General features: G+C 37.8%; 1 long non-coding RNA gene across 5 annotated transcripts in view; it reads right to left on the reverse strand.

Moving 5' to 3' along the window:
• LOC138760653 (uncharacterized) overlaps positions 1-18940 on the reverse strand; it is a 111287-nt gene that overhangs the window by 26695 nt on the left and 65652 nt on the right. For 3 of the 5 annotated variants that reach the window (XR_011355781.1, XR_011355780.1, XR_011355779.1), the window contains exons 3-4: positions 15985-16072; positions 586-678 (exon numbers count right to left, since the gene is read on the reverse strand). This is a non-coding gene — a long non-coding RNA (uncharacterized lncRNA). The remainder of the gene's footprint in view (positions 1-585; positions 679-15984; positions 16073-18940) is intronic. The other 2 variants (XR_011355783.1, XR_011355782.1) reach the window with 1 other exon arrangement.

An 18940-nucleotide genomic window follows, 5' to 3' on the forward strand; every position in this document is an offset into this window, starting at 1 on the left:
TACTGTATTTAAGTTTATATTTATTTATTAAAGTTTGATATTTGACCTTTGAGCTGGATTTTTGATTTTCTTTCTCTAATGCCGTAATTTCTTTTCCAGATTGTTAATTTCTGCCACATTTTTTCTTGACATTTTTAGTGTATGATATTATTGGTTGAGTTTGTTGTTCAGGATTAGGATGGTGGATGGGTAGCAACTGTTCCTGAACCATGTGGTACAATCTAGTGGCACCTGGTGGTGTGGCTCCTTGATAATGGCCGCATTCCCTGTAAATGTTCTCTATGTTGGGGAGGGTTTTACCTGTGATGTCCTGGGTTTTGTCCACTTCTTTTTGCAGTGCGTTATGCTCCGGGGCATTGGTGACCCAATATCAGACCACGATGCATCCAGTCAGCACAATTTCCACCACATATACACTGAAATTTTCCAGGATTTCCAATGTCATACCAAACCTTTGCAAACTCCTGAAGAAGTAAAAGCACTGACATGCTTTCTTAACAACGCCAAAATGTGAAATACAGTCATGCTGATCACTGGTGCACCTCAGGGCTGTCTATTCAGTCTGCTCCTGTTCATGCTACTCACCCACAACTGCAACACCAGATCCAACCACAGCAGAGTCATCAAATTTGGAGATGACATGACAGTAGTTGGCCTCATTAGCAATGATGAGTTTCACTACAGAGAAGAGGAGAAAAATCTCATGAAATGGTGTGAGAATAACAACCTATGTCTCAATATGTACAAGACAAAGGAGATGATTGTGGACTTCAGGAGGACCAGAGTTGTCTATCCTCCACAACACATGAATAACTCTGTAGTGGGGAGTAGAGAGCACTAAGTTCCTTGGAGTTCACTTGAACTGTGTTCTGTCTGAACACAAAGCATCTCCTCACTTGTCAGGAAGGTGCAACAGTGATTTCACTTCCCAAGAAGACTGAGGCAGGCAAGACTACCAGCCACCAACCTGTCAACCTTCTATAGGAGCATTACTGAGAGCATCCTGGCCAATTGTCTCACACTGGTATGGTTGTTGTAGTGCATTGGATAAGAGGTTAATGCACAGGACCATAAAAGCTGCAGAGAGGATAATTTGGGTATATGAATTTGATAAATTCAGAGCACTGACAAATTTTTCATGGATTAAGTGTGTGAGTTATTTAATCTTCCAGTGAACCCAACTTGTTAATATTCAAAAGTTTTCGCCAAGTATAAAGTACACTCTCAGGATATGTTAACAAGATCCAAATTTTTCATTTGTCTGTAAGTTGAGAAAAAAAATAAGCATGGCTGATTTCTGTATGAAACGGCATGCAACGTTTTTAAACCATGTAAATTCTTGATTCAATACCCAGATATTGTAGTGACTTGGGAGAAATTTGGAAAATGCTAGTTATGAGATGAGAGTACCACAACCCAGATCCACCCCACTCCAGAGATAAACCAACAGTGATGCTAATAATATAAATGTTTGATTTTGCCATTCAATGGCTCAACTTTTAATGGAGTGAATTTGAATTGGCATTTTATCACAAATGATCACTCAAGGGTATTTAAACAAGTCAGTTTATATGTTAAATCTTTAACCTTCTTGTTATGCAGACCATTATAAATTAATTAGATATTATTAGATGTAGTTAAGACCTGTCTACAATGGTAAATGGAGAATTATTACACCCAAATGAGAGGTTACATGATGGCAAAACCATGTTATCCAAAACAAAAAAGGAGAATTGACTGAGAATAAAAAAGTTGATTTAACATATTAATTCTAATAATACCAGCCTTTACTTTGGTAATTGTTATTTTACACACCCTCTCTTCTGGCATTTTTTTCTGAGATAGACTGAAGCAGTGAACTAACTCTTCACATTTATTTGATTCAAATTAAGGGTCACTGAAGGCTGTGAGAATTCTAATGGAATTAGTTAGGCCTATCCTACAGCAACATTAGTACTATTAGAGCTTATACCACATTCTCCCAAATTTGCATTAAACTGGCCATTGCCATGTGTATCTCTGGAAAAATATTGAACAATCCACACTCATTCTGTAAGTTTTCCTTTCAGTTTGCAGTTCAGTCAAAGATCCACAGCGAACTGCAAAATAACTTTACCCATGACGCATATTTTTGCAAACCTGACAAAAATCAGTTTTTTATGGTACAATGCATTGGTATTCCTTTAATTATGGAAAAAAGTTTGCAAATACTATTAATTATATTTAATACTTTGAATAGTTAAGTAGCATTTTGGGGAGCTTAAAAACTAATAAGTCAACAGTACTTAAATATCTACACTCAAAGGGAGAGAAGTTGATTTAAAGGTTGAAAAGTAATCACAGGAAAGTGGTCAATGGAGTTGGTGACTGGAGCAGAAACTGTGACAATATTTACAAATAAATGATTGATTCTTAAAAGAAAGGAGATGAAAGAACATGAACTCCTCCCCAATAACTATAATTCAGAGGGGAGCATATTGATTGGCTATTAACTACAAACTAAAACTCCCCTTTATAGTTATGTAGACAGCTGCTGCCATCAACTGCTCTGCACCTGATGCAATCGCATTGCAGCCACTGTACTCGCAGCAGTACACATTGTCCATGTTCAAGAACCACAAGGGAGCATTGGTTGAATCGAGAAGTAGCAGGGACCAGATACCATGCTGTAGGCTCTCTCTCCCAACCCTGTTTATCATGTTTGGTTGTGTTCAGTAAAGGTTTTTATTTGGTTTACCTCACCTGCCTACTCGACTCATTATTAAACACACAATAATGAACAGTTATCAAAACACCTACCAAAACTTCTTTTAGACTCAAACCATCTGATTTACAAGGTTAATATACTTGTATGTAAATTAAGTGAGTACAATCCAGTAAAGGATAAGCAATAATGAGCTGTGAATTGTAAGGCAATAATTCTGGAGCAATTTGAATAGCATTTTAAACCACCAGTAAAAATATTCAATGTCAACAAACAAGCAAAATCAGCTGAATAGAGTTGAACAAGAAAGTCTGCAGCCCAGGAAGATCTGGAAGTGAGGTTGGATGGGTTTGGCTCATTGTAGTGATTTGCAATTCTTTAAGCTATTGTGTAATGCTTATTTAAAGTAACATTCAATTCTTGAATTTAAGACAAAAAGAATCACCATGTGGTAAAAGTGCAGACTATTATGTGAGTGGAAGAATCCTAATAAAAACAATGAAGTGTGACACAGGTACAAAGCATACCACTAGCACAAAAATGATATAGTTTTCTTCTGGAGCTCAATTACCAAGTCTCTTTTAATCCAGTTATCTGAAAGGCCAATTATATTGCAGTTTCTCTGTCAACATAATATGGTATAATTATATATTCAAGCCATTGATTCAAAAGTCTTAAATTTTAGTAAGCTGTATGATAGCTCTCTCAGGAGGTATCTTCTATCTCTTGGGAAATCAATTGTCCAATATAAATGTTGGTAAAGAGCCAACAGGATACTTGGCTTTTTAAAAATGCAGCTCTGTTCAGAGTAATGTGAATGCATAATATAAATGTACTTTCCTTCATTTGTCTCTTTGTAGAGTACTTTAGCAGCTAACAATAAGTCCAACAACACTAAAGCAAGTCAGCTGTCTTGCATCCTGGACTTGGTTTTGCTGCATTTACAAAGGTCTATTTGATTTCCATTTCCACAGTCCATCAAATTCAAAATTATAATTGTTGTTAAATTGTTAAAACTTTTCCATCTCTCTTTCCATCCAACTTTTTCCTTTCAATTTTCCAATTGTGATCTCTCTCTCTTTCCTCCACCAAGCATCCAGCCAACTTTTCTCTGCTTTTGTCTGAAACCTTCCCTCTCTTTGACTGTAAGGTTCTCCTCTGCCATTGATGGCAGCATCTGTTCTTACCACATTTGTTCAGTGCTGCCTTCTTTCTGGGTAATGGTTATACAAAACATGTTGCTATTTCAATTGATGAAAATATGGGATAAATGGGACATTCAGTAAGTAAAAGCAGGGGGGTGGTGTAATAGAACAACTTCAAAGGCATTATTATTGATAAATAGCATCATCAATAACCAAGTAATGATTCAGCAAAACTCTTTTGTTTGATCCACTTCTTCCTGACTATGCACATAAGAGACAGCAGATGAAATTTTTGCCAAAATGGATAATTACTTCAATATGGAACGAGAGTGACAATTTTCCTGCAATGTCATCTTTAAGTACATGGTTTGAATAATGTTGAAAGCTGTTAAAAAGGAAAGCATAATAGTGGTACAACTAGGTCAGTTACAATTTAATTGTCATTGCATTTCATTGCTAACATATCAATTCACTGCTGCTCAGTTAAGCAGAAAACAATATCTCTACACTAGCAGTGCAGCCGGCTGCAGACTTCTTGTTCCCCCCCACCCCACCTCTAAGGCCTGGTCTGAGTGCTTATCTAAAAACAAGCTGAAATCTTCCTGATTTAATATGCTGAAGTAGCTGATTTTCTTCTCCTTGGAGGGAATGCACAACTGATCAGTAAATTTAACTACAAATGCTAAACATAAATTTACACTGGACAATGAAGATTATGCTTCCTGAACACTTCTGGATTTATTTTATGGATGAGAGGCTGCTGATCATGAAAATTACCTTAATGTTCCTATCTTGTCCTTTTTAAAAAAAAAAAAAGATGTAGCCTTTTTAGTGATTTCCTGTCATATTTTAAGTGGACTTCAAGCATACAAAACCATGAAGAGCAATAGCTCAATGCAAATTCATTTTCTGTATTCGCACTTGGACTTCTTCCCTGCTGATCTTGATGCAGTCAGTGATGAACATGTTGAAAGGATTCATCAGGACATTGCAATGCTGGAAAAGCAGTATCAAGGCAACTGAAAACATGAAAGCTGGCCTACTATTGTTGGACATTGATGTTAAGAGCCCAGAGGACCCCAAAACCCAGCAGCAATAGATATTCACCAAGACAAATGGTTACTTAAAAGTTGCTTTTAATTATCTTTAAACATGAAAACAGAATCACACTTTAACTTGTCACTATTGACTTACTTAATCCCCTTCTAATTCTAAGTGCATGTGTATGTAATGTGTGTGTAAGTTCAGAAAAGTTCTTTGGTTCACAGTCCAATCTCACTGCTCAATCCTCCAAGTTCACTGGTTGCAGACAATTCTTCTCCTGTGCACAGAATTTAACATTTGTAAAGTTCACCAGGCTTTGGTGCTTGAAAGGTAAATGGTTACCGCCCAGGAAAATTCTTGTCAGTTTTCAGAGAGAGATTTGTTGTACAATGGACACCCACCCACTTCAGTGGCTTGCTGACAAAAATTGCTCCCTTCAGGGTTCTCCAGATGATGACCACTTTCTTTTGAGTCATCAGAGAGTGCCTTTTTGTTTCACTTATTCCAAGTGAAACATTAGACAGCCAGTCCTCTCCTCTTGCATGAACCATAAGGGCTTTGACCAGATTGAATCAAGCACTTACAACCGATCTTCCACATGGGGTTTTCCACAAGCTTGCCAGCTTGTCCTGGTCCAGTCCCAGCTGCTGTTGCTGGTTGTAACACTGTAGAAGTGATTTCTCTCTCTCCCGCTGAGAAAAGCCTCTTTGACTCTCTCTGCTTGCAAAACCACATGATCCTCTTAGAACAACAAGTTCTTTTTCAGACAATCTGTGGCCTTTTTGTAAACAATAATCCATTAGTGATGTATTTTAGGCACTCTCCAAAGGTCTTGCAAAGACTGTTGGTCCTGATATGTCTAGCATGGGGCAAAGCTCCAGTATTTCAAATAAGATCTGTTTTAAAGTGTTTGTATGTGACCTACTCTAACAAACCTTTCCCAATTTATCTATATACTCTGTCACACTGACACAAGAGGTATCAGATGCTGAATAAGAATGAAAATCAGTGGCAAAATATTTTTGGGTTAGTTGAACAAAAGCATTGAGGCAGCAGCATGATGTGATGAGACATGATAAATTCAATAAAAGTTCATTAAATGCCTCCGAATTCCTATGTAATGTAGCAAATCTGAAATTCTTTGTATTCAGCTTGGAGTTGTCTATCATGATCCCCATTTTTCAGGAAGCAAACCTTTGGGGGGGGGGGGGGCTTGTCATGCTAGTTTCTGGCAACCTCAAATCTGTGGTGCAAACAGTCATCTTGAGAAATTTTGAGAGATAAATGTTGCAAGGCAAAAGACTAGGAATGTTAAATCTTAAGGGTATATTGTTGACAGCAGGATGAACAGAATAACTAATGTGTATTAACTCTACACTGAACGAAATAAGATTGGAATTAGTGATGTATCACTTTAACCTCATTAGTTGCTGTATTAATATACAAAAAATTGTGTGCATGGAATCTCTTGGAAAACACAATGCAGACATTGCCAGTCAGTGTAGAAGCATCAAAATCCACCAGCTTCTCCTCTTCTCCCTGTACTGGAAAATGCTGCCACCTGCAAATTCATGATGGTGGTCATACGGTTGGTACCCTGTGAGCAAAGGGGCTGGAATTTGTTGGTCAAGGTTGCTAAAGAGACCATGATATATAATTGAACCATTGCTGTCTGTCCCCAAAACTCTGAACGCAGGAGCTTGTGTCAGGCAGGCACTTGTGGTGTTTGCATGCTGTTCAAACTTCCCAATTAATCCTAGCTGCAGAAAGTTTCTGTGAAATGTAATAGGTCTTCACATTTTTATTTTGAAGATTACTTTCCTATCTTATTAAATGTACACTTTCTCTTCAGTTCTCTTCCACTTGAAGATGAACTTTTTTTTGTGTGCTGCAGGAAACATTTCCAATTAGAATGGAGTATGCTCTATGTTTGTGAACTTCCAACTCACCAGCTAGGATTAATTTAGCACTTCTAATAAATAATATACCCTGGACACCAGGAGTTTATGAATAAGCAGAATGAGCAGAAGTGGAATTGGAATTGAGCCTATCAGGTGCAGGGTAGAAGTGGAATTGGAATTGAGCCTATCAAGTGCAGGGCAGGTATCCATTCCACTCTTACCTCATTAACTTACTTGCTATTGGCTGGTCAGGGCAGACGATTGATTTAGGCAAATTGAAGATAAATACCTATAGATTACTATTAAGTTGAGGGAAAATATGACCATTTTGTGGTTGGAAACTGGAATTTTGGTGGCCTGGAGAAACTCTTGTGCTTCCTGCCCCCACCATTGGTAATTTTATCACTTACCACAGAAAGCTCTCTTTTGTATCCTGCCAGATCCTGGTGCAATAGTTTTTAACAGCTCACTAAGCATTTAAACATCTTATAGATAATCCGAAGGCCATAATAGAATTGGATAGTAGATTTACAAACTCATCTTTAATTACATAACTCGCATGTTCCGATTTGGGTGGGAGACTTTAAAATCTATTCGTTCAGGACTTATGTTGTTGGAAATAATGGTGTATGAGTTCTGAGAACTCACAACATTATTGCTTCAAGCTTGTTAGGCCTTTGATTGATTGCAAATAGTAGCTAATGTATTAGCAATCAGTGGCATTTGTACCACACACACACCATTGTTGTTTCAAATATTGATTTTACAGTTTTAAAAAAAACCTTCACTTGCCACACTCTTTTTCTCTGTATAAATGGGTGGATTCTGATAAAGTCTAAGTATTAATTCTATTATTGTTTTCAAACAGTTTAAACAAAACATCTATATCATGACAAATATTAATTTGCCTTATGCATAAATGATAACTTTATTGAAGAAAATCTTCAGTTGGAGAGTCCAACATGAATATAAATTTCAATACAACTTTTTATTCTTCATTTGTTTCTTTGCTAAAATATTGGGCTAAAATATATGGGCCATTTATTTGTCAAATTGGGTCCAATTTCTAATGAATCTGGGATAATTAATAGCTGTGAATGTTCTTTGCTTATTGTATTCTATCAGTTTTACTAACATTGGGATAAAAGTTGAAGTCCAGATTTCTTTACACAATGTAATTGGTAGTTAGTCAGATATTTGAAAGACAAATAGACTGAGATTGTGCACCCCCTATAATCCCCTTCTTTCCAGCTACCAAAGGGCCTCATTAAAAAGTAGATGGTGGCTCAGCAAAGCAGCAGTAGTTAGCATGCCAGTGTGATGGAAAGTTTGCATTGTGCAAATCTGTCATTTTCTCTTGATGCACTACTCCAGCTGTTTTGAGACAGAATTTAGAAATGTTGAGTGGAGATTTTACTCCCTCCCTTCAATCAGCTAATAAAGTCAATGTTGCCTTTCTTTTTAAAAAAAAAGTCAAAAGGTAAATGCAGAGTCCATTACAAATAAATGGTAAGATGGAATTTTCACTGTTGACTGTATAAACTGCTGGTAAATCATATTTTCATCTTATTAATCAGATTTAATAAGTCCCTGGTTGTCTGGTATATTTGTTTTTGGTGGAACATTTCATTTTATTTCTCATTTCCTGCAGTACGTATGCTGGTCTGCTCTCAAGGTAGAAAGTAATAAGGCCTAATTTAACATAATGACATTTTAAACATAAATAGTGATTGGTTGTTCCACCAGTTTATAAGCTGTGTGCTTCACCAGAGTCAAATGAATTTTTTTTTTTGTCACATGATAATTTTAATAATAGTTTCTCAATATAAGATGCAATTATATTGTGACAAAATATTAAAGATGAACTGAGAGAGTAAGTCATGGGCTGCTTTTTTTGCTTGTGCACTATTGCTTAGAAATTGGGTTTCAGTGTGTGTGTGTGTAATTTGGATCTCCTGCTACAAATAGCAACATTGGAAAATAAGCTAAATGAAATAGTGCTTGTGCACTTCCAAGAGGGGCAAGACTCGATGGAACATGGCGTCTGATCATTTGTTATATACCTGTCCATAAAAGTATCAATCTTGAAAGGCACATTTCCCCAAGGCCAGCAGACATCAAATATAATGACTACTGTAGAAGAAGAGGCTGGAGGGAAGAGGGAGAGAACTACCTATTAAGGTTTAAGCTTCTGTTATTGTCATATTAATAATTCACCAAACTTGTTTACTTTTGCTTGTAAAAGCACACAAAGGGATGCCACTAGTCAGGTTTCTTTACCAAGAAGAGATAGAGAAGCAAAGGAGTCTCTTCAGATATCAAGTGGTTTGCACCACCACCTCTGGTGCTACTGCCCCTGCGCTCCCATAAACTCCATGGCCACAGGGCCTCCTATCTACTCCAGTAGTGAGCCTGAGCTTGAGGCATTCAAGTCACCCTCCTGAGCCACTGGTTCTAAACTGAAGCTGTTAAAGGCCAAGGCCTTGTGGGACCCCTGCTTGCCACCAGAACCTCCATGAATCTTGGTCCTGATACTTGAGCCTAGTGTGAGACCTTTGGCCATGGAGACCAATGCTGGTCTGTTGCTGTGGTCTTCTACCTTGTGGGGTATTCTCATTCTCTGCAGTTTGGTGTTCTCCCTCCCTAGTGCCCTGGCCTGTACACTGATTGCCAAAACCTGCAACCCTTGTAGTCAGAGCAACCAAGCATGGGCACCGCTATCTTGGGCAAGGACCTCTATGGGTTTTCTGATTTTATTTTTTTTTAAATCCCAACAGTTTAAACCTGTACAGGGCCATTAGTGTAAAGACTGGGCAATAGGACCCCACAGAGGAGCTTTGAAAGACACGTCTCCATTCCCTGCTCCTTCTAGATCCTCACCAGAAGCAGTGCCACCATACAACCCATGCAGGAGATCTGATCTTCTCACAAGTGAAATGAATGCTGTTAAGTGTTCTGAAGAGGGGAGCTTTGTACAGGAAAGCAGTGTTTAGCAGGTGAATCCAGCTGCAGTGCCCCAAGGCCAAGAACCTTCATTCATTCAAGACTGTGTAAATAAATGTCATGCCCTCACATTCATGACAGGGTGGGCTAAAGTGCTCCAATGAGTGGAGGCATCTTAACTCTGCAGGAGACTGCAGGGGCCACCTCCTGCTTCGTCCAAGCAAACTTCCTGACCATGCTCCCCCGTGCTCTACTGTAAACAATTGTGGTCAGCAGTTTCAATAAAAAGATCAGGGATTTGTTTGCTGATGTTTTCTGAATTCTGTGGGTGGTCCTGCAAGGAAGAGAGGAGGAGTTATTTAATGCCATCAGGGATCTCTTGGATTATTGCTGTTGAACTGCGCTCAGGGTTGGAATGTAAAGAGAGTTCCTTTAGTTGGGCTCAGTAAGTTAGAAGCCCCTATTGCATCTGCCCTCTGCTCTGTTGAGGAATCAGATTTTTGATGTTGGTGGTGTTTTCCCATGGTGACCTCCCCTGGTGCTCCAGCATTGCTTGTGCTCTCTGTTCCTCTGCTTCCAAGTTTCTGGCTGCTGTCATTGGATTTCCAGTATTTGTAGCATGCAATGCACTGTGATAAAGTTATCACACCTGAGAAAATACTTTAGGGTGCTCCCACCCCTTTGAGGCTGCTGGAGTTTCATTTCCAGAAAGACACTAAGGCTTTTCACAATGATTTTGGTGTTCACCAACTGTTTTCAAATATTTAAAGTTTTCTCCATACATGTAATTAATAAACAGTTGGTTGTTTTTCCAGACTCTTTTCAATAGTCTTCCAAAGGCGCTATTTGTCCTTCGGCTCCTAGAACGCTTCCACCAGCGTTATCTCCGCTCCATCCTCAACATTCATTGGAGCGACTTCATCTCCAACATCAAAGTACTCGAGATGGCAGAGGCCGACAGCATCGAATCCACGCTGCTGAAGATCCAACTGCGCTGGGTAGGTCACATCTCCAGAATGAAGGACCATCTCCTTCCCAAGATCGTGTTATATGGCGAGCTCTCCACTGGCCACCGAGACAGAGGTGCACCAAAGAAGAGGTACAAGGACTGCCTAAAGAAATCTCTTGGTGCCTGCCACATTGAGCACCGCCAGTGGGCTGATATCGCCTCAAACCGTGCATCTTGGCGCTTCACAGTTTGGCGGGCAGCAACCTCCTTTGAAGAAGACCACAGAGCCCACCTCACTGTCAAAAGACAAAGGAGGAAAAACCCAACACCCAACCCCAACCAACCAATTTTCCCTTGCAACCGCTGCAACCGTGTCTGCCTGTCCCGCATCGGACGTCAGCCACAAACGAGCCTGCAGCTGACGTGAGCATTACCCCTCCATAAATCTTCATCCGCGAAGCCAAGCCAGAGAAAGAAAAAGAATTAATAAACAATAAAAAATTAAGAAAATTGCAATAATTACATGATGGTTATAATCTCTTCCCCCTCCCCCTAAGCCCCAATCCCAAAGAAATTTATATATAAGAAAAATAATGTATAGTAATTAAAGAAAAAGAGAAAACCTCGAGGATTGTACGAAGGATCACCATCCAACACATAGGATTCCACCAGAGTTTCTATGTAATTAATTTAGAGAAGATTAACATAGGTCTCAAGGAGCAGGAAGAATATTACTACATATGCCTAAAATTTGCATACACATATACCAAATTTGCAAGAATATGCCATATTTTTCTCAGATTGTATGTAATTTTCTCCAAGGGAATACAACTTTGAATTTCTGCATTCAATCCTCCCAGACCCAAGTGTGAATCTGATTTCCAAATAACTGCAATACATTTTAACAAATTTAAATTGGTATATTGATAGTTTTAATTTGATATTTATTCCTTCTATATTCTCCAATAAAAATAAATCTGGGTTTTATGGAAATACAATAGCGAATCCTGTTCTAAAGAAAAATCCCAAAGGCCACCCAAAAAGGCTTAAACTTGGGATATGACCAAGTTGAATGCAAGAAGGTTCCCATCTCCACACCACATTTAAAACATTGTTCTGATAAATCTGATTTCATTCTATACAATTGTTGTGGTGTAAAAAAAAGATATTAAATATCTTCACAATTGAAAAATAACAAGGGAGTGTTATTAGTTATTCCATACTTATTCCTTAATTGATCAAATGACACCAATTGGCCTTGTTCATAATCGTCTTCAATATTTTTAATCCCTTTATGAAACCAAGTATTTAAAAATTGGTTATCCTTTGTAAAAGGTACAAGACAATTTTGAATCTGAGGCATCTTAGGCTATATACTTCCTTTTGTTCCAATTTCATCATTTATCTTATTCCAAATATTAATGAAATGCTTCAACAATGGTGTTTCTTTAACACAAGCTATTAATTTTGAATCCCATTTATATATGAATTCCTCTGCTAATCTCTCTCCTATTTTATTCAATTCTATTTTAACCCATGCTGGTTTTTCTTCTCCTTCAAAGAAAGAAGTGAGCAATCTCATTTGGGCCACATGATAATAATTCTTAAAAGTAGGAAGCTGTAGGCCTTCACAATTCATATTTCCACATTAACCTTTCCATAGAGACTCTTGACATTTTACTTTTCCAAATAAATTTTCTTTCATATTTATTTAATTCCTGAATAAAAACTTTTGAGGTAGTAATATAGGTAAAGTTTGAAAAATTTATTCTTAGTAATATATTTATTTTAACACAATTAACTCTTTCTACTAATGTTATGGGTAAAAATTTCAATTTTTTCAAATATTTGACATTTTAAGAAATGATTAATAAATCAATTTGTATAAATATTTTCAATAATTATCTATACAAATCTCTAAATATTTAATCCAATTTTTGGCCACTTGAATTTTGTATTTCTTTAACATTGGGTATAATCTCCTTCTATAAGGGCATTATTCACTTTTATCCCATTTTATAACCAGAAATCTTTCCATGTTCTTCCAGTTTAAAATGTAATTTTCGCAAGGAAGTTTCTGGCTCTGTCAAATAAATTAAAACATAATCTGCAAATAAAATAATTTTATGCTCTTCTTGACCAACCCTAAATCCCTTAATTTTCAAATGGCTCCTAAATGCCTCTGTACATGGTTCTGCAGCTAATATAAACAAAGATGAAGATAAGGGACATCCCTGTCTACGAGATATCGACAATTGAAATGGAGCGGGTATTTGTCCAATAGTTACTACTTTAGCTCTAGGATCATTATATAATGCCTTAATTCAGTTTATGTAAGTCTGCCCATATCCAAATTAATACACCTTAAACAAAAAGTCCAACTCCAATTAATCAAATGTTTTTTTTTTACCCATCTAGATCTACTGCAACACTTATGTCTCTTTTTTGTGATAAATGAATCATACTAAATAATATAACCACATTATGAGCTGATTGTCTCTTTTTTACAAAGCCTGTTCAATATGTATTCATTAACTTAGGTAATAATTTAGTCATTCTATTTGCCAAAATTTTGGCAACAATCTTATAATCTGTATTTAGTAATGAAATAGGTCAACAAGATGAAGGTCACATGAATTATTACTGTTAAAATGATTCTGGGAAAACATGACATGTTGATTCCTGATCTAACATTTCCAGAAAAATAGGAATTAATTAATCTTTAAATTCTTTATAAAATTCAGATGGAAAGCCATCTTTCCACAGAGATTCATTTCTTTGTAATGAACTTATTTCCTCCCTCTCCTCTACCTGTGTGAGGTTGACACTTAATTCTGTCCATTCTTCCATACTCAGCCTTGGTAAACTTAACTGAGATAAATATCTATGTTTTTTATTATCATTCTTTGAAAATTTTGACCTATATAGTTCAGAATTCAAATCTCTCAAAATATACATTTCTTGAGCTTTATAACTAATAACATTGGAGAACAGGGTGAAAATAAATCTGAAGGGTTTACAAATATGTAAATAGCAAAAGGAGAATGAAGGATAAAATTAGTTCCTTAGAGAATCAGAGCGGACACCTGTGTGCAGAGCCGAATGAGATGGGGAAGATATTGAACAAGTTCTTCTCTTCAGTATTCAGTGGGGAAAAGGATATGGAATTGTGTAGGATAATAGAAGCAAAAGGGGTAATTATGGAAATGTTGGGATTAGGAAAGAGGGGGTGTTGGAACTTTAGAGGCATATAAAGGTGGATAAGTCTCCATGTCCCTATGGAATTTTTGCCAGGACTTTGAGGGAAGTCAGGGAGGAAATAACAGGCACTGATAGTGATTTTTCAAAAGTCACTAGAGGAGGGCATGGTGCTGCAGGAGTGTTGTGCTCCTCTGTTTAAAAAGGGCTCCAGGTGCAGGCCCAGCAATTATTGGCCAGTAAATTTGACATCGGTGGTCAGTAAACTAATGGAAAATATTCTTGGAGATAATATATATAAGTATCTTGGGAGGCAGAGACTGATCGGGGACACCCAACATGGGTGTGTGCAGGGAAAGTCATGTTTGATATATCTTATTGAATTTATTGAGGAGGTGACTAGAAATGTTCATGAGGGTAGAGTAGTAGATATAATCTATATGGATTTCAGTAAGGCCTTTGATAAGGTTCCACATGGAAGGTTGGTGAAGAAGGTTAAGACGCAAGGTATTGACGTTGAAATAGTCAGATGGGTTCAATGGTGGCTAGAAGATGGGCACCAGAGAGTCATGGTGGATAACTATCTGTCAGGATGGAGGCCAGTGATGAGCGATGTGCCTCAGGGATTGGTGTTGGGTCCCCTGTGACATTTACATTAATGATTTGGATGATAGAGTGGTAAATTGGGTTAGTAAATATGTGGATGATACGAAAATAGGGGGAGTTGTGGATAGTGGGGATGGTTTTCCGAGACTGCAGAAGGATTTGGACTGCTTAGAAGAGTGGACTGAAAGATGGCAGATGGAGTTTAATGTAGATAAGTGTGAAGTGCTTCATTTTGGGAAGAATAATCAAAACAGGACATATGCAGTGAAGGAGAGGGCATTGAGGAATGCAGAGGAACAGAGAGATCTTGGAATAACAATTCTTTGAAAGTGTAATCTCATGTGGATAGAGTGGTAAAGAAGGCTTTTGGTTTGCTGGCCTTTATATATCAAAACATAGAATATAGGAGTTGGGGAGTGATGTTGAGACTACTCAAGGCATTGGTGAGGCAAAATTTGGAATACTGTGCGCAGTTCCGATCCCCAAATTATAGGAGGGATATCAATAAGGTAGAGAGGTTGCAGAGAAGATTTACTAAAATGTTGCCTGAATTGCAGTAACTAGAATACGAAGAAAGATTGAGTAGACTGGGTCTTTATTCATTGGAGTGTAGAAGGTTGCGGGGGGGATTTGATAGGGGTATATAAAATAGAGGTGAATAGATAGAGTAAATGTGAATAGGCTCTTCCCCTTGAGGATAGGTGAGATTGAAATGAGAGGTCATGAGTTAAGGGTTAGGGGAAAAAGTTTAGAAGTAACATGAGAGGGAACCTCTGCATCAGAGAGTGGTGGCTGAGAGGAATGACCTTCTGATAGAGGTGGTTGAAGCAAGGTCAATTTTGTCATTTAAGGAAAAGTCGGATAGGTGCATGGATAACAGTATAGTCTTGAGGGGCTGAGATGGCCTGTTTCCATACTGTAATTGTTATATGGTTATATATACTTTGTGATCTTTCATCTAATTCATAATACCTCTGTTTAGTTCTTGTAATCGTTTTCTCTGTTCTATAGGTGTGTAATGTACTGAAGTTTTTTTGTCAATTAATTGTCTACATTTATCTTCAGAACTTCTCCTTTGAAGATTCTTTTCCAAAGCCATTATTTCTTTTTCTAATTGATGTATCTCTTTCATATACTCCTTGAAGTAAAACTTATAATTTCCCATCTCAAATAAGTTTTCAAAGCATCCCATATTACAAACGTATCATTCACAGAGTTCAAGGTTGTATCACAAAATATCTGAATTTGTCTTCTAATAAAATTACAAAAATCCATTCTCTAATAATCATGAATTCTGTCTCCATCTATAAACCAATTTTTCTTTATCAGGCATTACAATTCTCATTAATAAAGGAGAATGATCAGACAAAATTCTTGCTTTATATTCCACTTCTAAAATCCTACCTTGACAATATGCTGAAATTAAAAATAAATCAGTTCCAGAATAACAATATTTAATAAAAACAAAAATTATTTTCTTTAGGATGAATTCACCTTCATACATCTTTTAAGTTCAAATATTTCATTAATACCAATGTAGCCTTTGCCACTTTAGGTCTTGTCACTCCTCTTGTCGATCTATCTAAAAATGGAACCAAACAAAAATTAAAACCTTCTATCAAAATATTTTCATGTGCATCTACTAGATTAAGAAATGTTTCTTGAATAAATTTCTCATCATCAACATTAGGTGCATACAAATTCAAAAAAGTCCATAATTCTGAATATATTTGACAGTGTACCATTACATATCTCCCTGCAGGATCAGTCACATTTCATATTTTAATTGAAAGATCAAAATCGCCACACCTCTTGACTACATGCCCAACTCAAATCTTTTAATTTCAGATGTTCTTTTTCAATTAAATGGGCTTCTTGCAAAAAAGCTAAGTCAACTGCCATTTTTAAATATATGTTAATACCTTCTTTCTCTTCACTGACCTGTTTAACTCATTAGCATTTAAATTTACAAATTTCACTGTATTACTCATCTTAATAAACCATATTCAATCCTTTTAGTTATCCCTCCTCTGCCTGTGAATCCCCTCTCCTTAAATCCATTACTCAATGTCCAATGCACTTCAGTAACAATCCGAGTAAAGAAAACAGATATACAATTAAAAAATAAATATTCCAACATTTGTAACTATATATAGACAAAATAACCCCCAATAAATTTAGTTTAAATAATACACAACAATACCTCTCTCTATTTTATAGGCTGTGACCTATGTCATAATAACACATATGATCCAGTAACAGTTAGAACCTCATCAGCCCCCCACCCCCACCTCACCCCAACCACCCTGATACATTTACCATTTAATCTTCAGTCACTTAATTCATAGATTTTTTTCCAAAAATCAGGAAAAAAGAATAATCATTATTCTGAATTATTCAGTCCTGCACTGCAGTTGAAAAAATTTAGTCTATCAAGACTCACTAGCATCAACTGGGTTTCTAATTCTTCATTGCAGCTACGCTCTTGAAAGATCTTGCACAAATTTTCTGCTTGTACAAAATTCTTAAAGAATTTATTTTGACCTCCAGGCACGAAAATCTTCAAGGTTGCACGATGATGCAGCATGAATCGATATCCTTTTTTCCCAAATAGCTTTCTTAACTGGATTAAATCCTCTTCTTCTCTTTAATAGATCTGCATTTATTTCAGGGTAGAACAAAACTTTTCCCCCCATTCATACTCAAGCAATACTTTTCTTGTTCTTGCCCCTTCTGCCACAAGGATCAAGATCTCTTTATCCTGATACCGTAGAAATTTCAATAGCACAGAACGCGGATCCTGATTTGGAAGTGGTTTTTCTTTAAGAACACTGAGCTCTTCCAATCTCAATAGGGTGTTGAATATTCTGTGTTCCCAAAACTTCAGGAATAATTTTTTTTCAAGAAAATGGCAATTAGTTCTTGCTCCTCCACAAGAAATATTATTTCTTCTACTAAAATTTTCCAGTATGTCTACTTTCTGTTGAAACTTTGATTTTCCAGTTCAAATAGTAGTAGTAGTCTTACTATAGTAGTATTAGTATCTATAGTAGTATTAGTATAGTATTTATAGTAGTATTAGTATTAGTATAGTAGTGGTGGCCAGTGGAGAGCTCGCCATATAACACGATCTTGGGAAGGCGATGGTCCTCCATTCTGGAGACGTGACCCATCCAGCGCAGCTGGATCTTCAGCAGCGTGAACTCGATGCACCAAAGAAAAGGTACAAGGACTGCCTAAAGAAATCTCTTGGTGCCTGCCACATTGACCACCGCCAGTGGGCTGATAACGCCTCAAACCGTGCATCTTGGCGCCTCACAGTTTGGCGGGCAGCAACCTCCTTTGAAGAAGACCGCAGAGCCCACCTCACTGACAAAAGGCAAAGGAGGAAAAACCCAACACCCAACCCCAACCAACCAATTTTCCCCTGCAACCGCTGCAATCGTGTCTGCCTGTCCCGCATCGGACTTGTCAGCCACAAACGAGCCTGCAGCTGACGTGGACTTTTTACCCCCTCCATAAATCTTCGTCCGCGAAGCCAAGCCAAAGAAAGAAGAGTATAGTAGTATTAGTATAGTAACTAAAGTAGTATTAGTATAGTATCTATAGTAGTATTAGGATAGTATTTATAGTAGTATTAGTATAGTAGTATTATTATATTATAGTAGTATTAGTATCTTCTTCAGCATGATGCTGAACCAAGCCATGAAAGACCCCAACAATGAAGACGCTGTTTACATCCGGTACCGCATGGATGGCAGTCTCTTCAATCTGAGGCACCTGCAAGCTCACACCAAGACACAAGAGAAACTTGTCCGTGAACTACTCTTTGCAGATGATGCCGCTTTAGTTGCCCATTCAGAGCCAGCTCTTCAGCGCTTGACGTCCTGCTTTGCGGAAACTGCCAAAATGTTTGGCCTGGAAGTCAGCCTGAAGAAAACTGAGGTCCTCCATCAGCCAGCTCCCCACCATGACTACCAGCCCCCCCACATCTCCATCGGGCACACAAAACTCAAAACGGTCAACCAGTTTACCTATCTCGGCTGCACCATTTCATCAGATGCAAGGATCGACAATGAGATAGACAACAGACTCGCCAAGGCAAATAGCGCCTTTGGAAGACTACACAAAAGAGTCTGGAAAAACAACCAACTGAAAAACCTCACAAAGATAAGCGTATACAGAGCCGTTGTCATACCCACACTCCTGTTCGGCTCCGAATCATGGGTCCTCTACCGGCACCACCTACGGCTCCTAGAACGCTTCCACCAGCGTTGTCTCCGCTCCATCCTCAACATCCATTGGAGCGCTCACACCCCTAACGTCGAAGTACTCGAGATGGCAGAGGTCGACAGCATCGAGCCCACGCTGCTGAAGATCCAGCTGCGCTGGGTGGGTCACGTCTCCAGAATGGAGGACCATCGCCTTCCCAAGATCGTGTTATATGGCG

This window comes from Narcine bancroftii, chromosome 4 (genome assembly GCF_036971445.1).
Source record: "Narcine bancroftii isolate sNarBan1 chromosome 4, sNarBan1.hap1, whole genome shotgun sequence".
Classification (NCBI taxonomy): domain Eukaryota; kingdom Metazoa; phylum Chordata; class Chondrichthyes; order Torpediniformes; family Narcinidae; genus Narcine; species Narcine bancroftii.